Raw genomic sequence first — 3,886 nt, forward strand, 5'->3', positions numbered from 1 at the left:
GGAAGAGGGGAGGAAGAGGGGGAGGAGGAGACCACTCTGGCTTCCAATTCTTCAAGGTCAGAGTTTAAAAAGAACAAGGAAGGAAAAAAAAAAAGAAGAATAAAGAACAGGGAAAGCAGAAGACAGCCAAAGCACAGTGAGTGAAGGTTTCACAAAGGCTGAGAGATAAAAGCAGAAATCAAACCAATGTGGTGAGAAGTGAAGCTGGAAAAGACAGCCAGGGAGGCAGTCGAAAAGACAGTTTTTAAAATCCCACGAGAAGCAGCTGGAATGAGGCAAAGAAGGTTTTTAGGCCGCGCCAGGCTCAAAGCTCGTCCTAAAATAGGCCCGACAGTGCGGTGCCCTGTGCTAGCCTGAGCAGCGCCTCAGGTGGACCCACTTCTGGGCTGAGCCTTCTTTTCCACCTCAGGAGGCCCGATACAAAATTTTCTAGAACACTGACTCTCCGAGTGGGGCCAGATCCCCCCAGCACCACCCAAGTTCCAATTCATTTTTGTTTGTTTTGTTTTGCTTTTAGGGATTAAACCCAGAGCCTTCACACTGAACTACATCCCCAGCCCTTTCATTTTTTTCGTTTTTTCAATTTTGAGACAGGACCTCACTCAGTTGCCCAGGCTCGGCTAGAACTTGCGATCTTTCTGCCTCAGCCTCCCAGAATGCAGGGATTATAGGTATGTGCCATCAGGTCTGGCCCCCAATTCCAAATCTGTCAGGAACACAGAACACAGATGCTACCCGAAGCCCTAAGTCAGCAGCTGTGTTTTAACAGGTTACCCAGGGAATTCTGCGGGCATCAAAGCCCAAAAGAGGCCGCTTTAGTAGAAACGCTTGTGTTGCTTCCCTCCCTTTCAGTGGATTAACGTGCTGGCTCTCAGGGACATAAAGACAAGCAATTTAGGCGGAGTTAAGGTTTACTTTATTTAGGGCCCTGTTGCCTTGGGCCTGCGGAAACCACAAGTAGGGGGGCTGCTGCTCAGCTCAGGGAAGCCAGAGGCAGAAGTAGAGGAAAAGGCCAGGTTCCCTGCAACTTCACTTCCTCCCCCGAGGTCCCACTGGCTAAAGGTTCTCCACCTCCCAGTAGCATCCAGGCTGCTGACCAACGCTTCAACACACAGGCCTCTGGAGACACTTATCCAAATTGTGGTAATGAAGTGTCTTAACCCGCCACAGTGGCAAGTTGCCATGAGTTTGAGGCCCGCTTGGGCTACATAGTGAGCTCAAGGGCAGCCTGAACTACCTAGCAAAACCCTGTCCGAAAAACAATAGTAACAAGCCAGGCATGGTGGTGCATTTCTGTAATCCCAGCACTTGGGAGGCTGAGGCAGGAGGATTGCTGTGACTGCAAGGCCAACCTACATAATGAGTTTAAGGCCTGCCTGCCTGAATTATATAGCGAGACCCTGACCCCCCCGCAAAGTAACAAAATAAATACTTCAAATACCCTGAGATGTATAAGAATAATACAGAAAGCTCACAGAAGCCTACAATGCAATTGTAGCAAATGCTAGCATTTTTTCGAATTTGCTTTAGATCTTTTTTTTTCCCTCTTAATAATGCATTAGGGTGGGCCAGGGATTTAGTTCAGTGGTTCTGCTGCCCGCTTCGCAAGCACAGTCTCCAGTTCAATCCCCGGTACCAAAAATAAATAAATAAATAAAATATTAGGATTAGGATGTCTGGGGGGGGGTTGTTGAGACAGGATCTCACTATGTAGCCCAGGCTGGCCTCAAACTAATAGCAATCTTCCTGTTTCAGCCTCCTGAGTGCTGGGATTACAGGTGTGGGCCACAATGCCCAGCTATAGTGTCTTTAAAATTAATTAATTAATTAATTAATTAATCAATGATTGGGAGACAGGGCTATGTTATGTATTCCAGACTGGCCTTGAACTCACTATGTATCCCAGGCTGGCCTTGAACTTGTGATCCTCCTATTTCAGCTTCTCAAATGCTAGGATAACAGATATGCATCACCACATCCAGCTGTATAATTTTCTGCATGATCCTACTCATTTGTGGGATCTAACAAAGTTGATGTCTTAGAATAGGTATCATGCAGGATTTGTCTTTCCCTATCTGACTTATTTCATTTAACACAGGGTTCTCCCAGTTCATCAATGTGCTTGCAAGTGATACAATTTCCTTTATTTTATTTTTTTGGTTTTTTGAGACAGGGTCTCACTATGTAGTTGAGACTGATCTGGAACTCACAATGTAGCCCAGGCTGGTCTCAAACTCATAGCGATCCTCCTGCTTCAGCCTCCCGAGTGCTGGGATTACAGGCATGTGCCACCACCCCCTGCAGAATTTCCTTCTTTGTCGTGGTTAAATAATATTCCATCATGTTAATATACCACATTTTTTCCATGCTAAAGATTGAACCCAGGACTTCATGCACACTAGAACCCATAGACATGGTATCATTTTGTGTGCATTTAATTTTACATAAATAGAACCATGTGCTTTTTATGACTGGACATCTGGGTCAGTTATTGGAGCGTTGTCCATGCTGGTGTGTATAAGCTGAGCTCACTCATATCAATGACTGTGTACTATTCCTTTGGTTGCCTGTTGTAAAATGTGTATGTTAGTTCTTCCATTGAGGGACGTACAGTATAGGTTGTTTCCAATTTTTTTGCAAATACAAAAAAAAAAAAGACCAAACGAGCACTTGTAGGTCTCTTGTACATGTGTGTGTGCAGGGTTCACAGCCCTACGTGACCCGAGGAAGCTGCTCTGCGCTGCCGCTACCTGTGTTTAGAGTTTCACATTCACTGGTCTATGAGGCAGTGCTTACGAGAGAAAACAGACGTAACGAGAGAAACTAACACAAATGAGGTTTACAAGACTGGCTCACGTTGACTGGCCACAGGGTCAGATGTGGAAGAGTGCACAGGGCTGCTTACACCCAGGAGGCCGGAGGGGCCAAAGACTGCAGCTCACTGAGGCGTCCCGTGTGAGTTCACTTTAGAGACCAATGGGTCCGTGATGGAAGCCAGGACACAGGTGAAGGTGAAGACTGGAGCTGCTCTGCAGAGACAAAAGCGTTCCTTCTTGTTTCACTTCTACTGCATTCGGATGACAGCGTACTGGTTGCTACCACTCACATCCAGGGCGGCTCTTCTGTCTTCAGTAAATCACCCTGGCCACACCCAGAACGTTGCTGGCCCAAGGTAGCTGGGTGTTTCTTACTCACGTTGACACAATCACCTAACTATGACAACTGGATATGGCCAAATTGCTTTTCCATGTATACGCCCGCCCACCCTGAGCAAGCTTTCCTCTGTAGCCAGGTCTTCACCAGCATTTGTTACTGTTGGCATTTCCCGGCACGGGCTGGGCTCACCCAAAACCTGTCCCAACTCTTTCTGCACGGCCTACCTCTCTCATAGATACGGAAAGCTCCAGGCCCACATTTTCAGCCCACTTCCTCTGGGGTGACCATGTAACACAGTGTGGATACTTGTGTTTTATTAAGGAAAAAATTGTAAGCAAAACTGGCAAAGTGTCAACCCTTATTGAGCTTTGACGTGGGCACACAGGTGTTGGTTAGATCATTTTGAGTCTCTCACATTCGAAATATTTTGTACAGCAAACATTGGTTGGAAAGCTCTTTGCTTTTCTGACAAAGAACTTTGAAGTATTAGCTTCACTCGTTCTTCTCTGATTCTGGCTTTAAAACTTGGTGAGATGCCCAGGTGACAGCAGTGAGCTTGCCAGCCTGTGACACGAAACCTACAGCCACAATCACCTACCTCGGGGCCTCTTGTTAGGTGAGAAAACAGACATCCTGATGAACATAGCCTGGCTTTCTAAATTTGCCAATGCAAAGGATACGAAATGGTATCTCCTGGGTTCGTTTTTTTTTTTTTTTTTTTTTTTTAAAA

This window comes from Fukomys damarensis, unplaced genomic scaffold (genome assembly GCF_012274545.1).
Source record: "Fukomys damarensis isolate Sample0158 unplaced genomic scaffold, DMR_v1.0_HiC HiC_scaffold_7, whole genome shotgun sequence".
Taxonomy (NCBI): domain Eukaryota; kingdom Metazoa; phylum Chordata; class Mammalia; order Rodentia; family Bathyergidae; genus Fukomys; species Fukomys damarensis.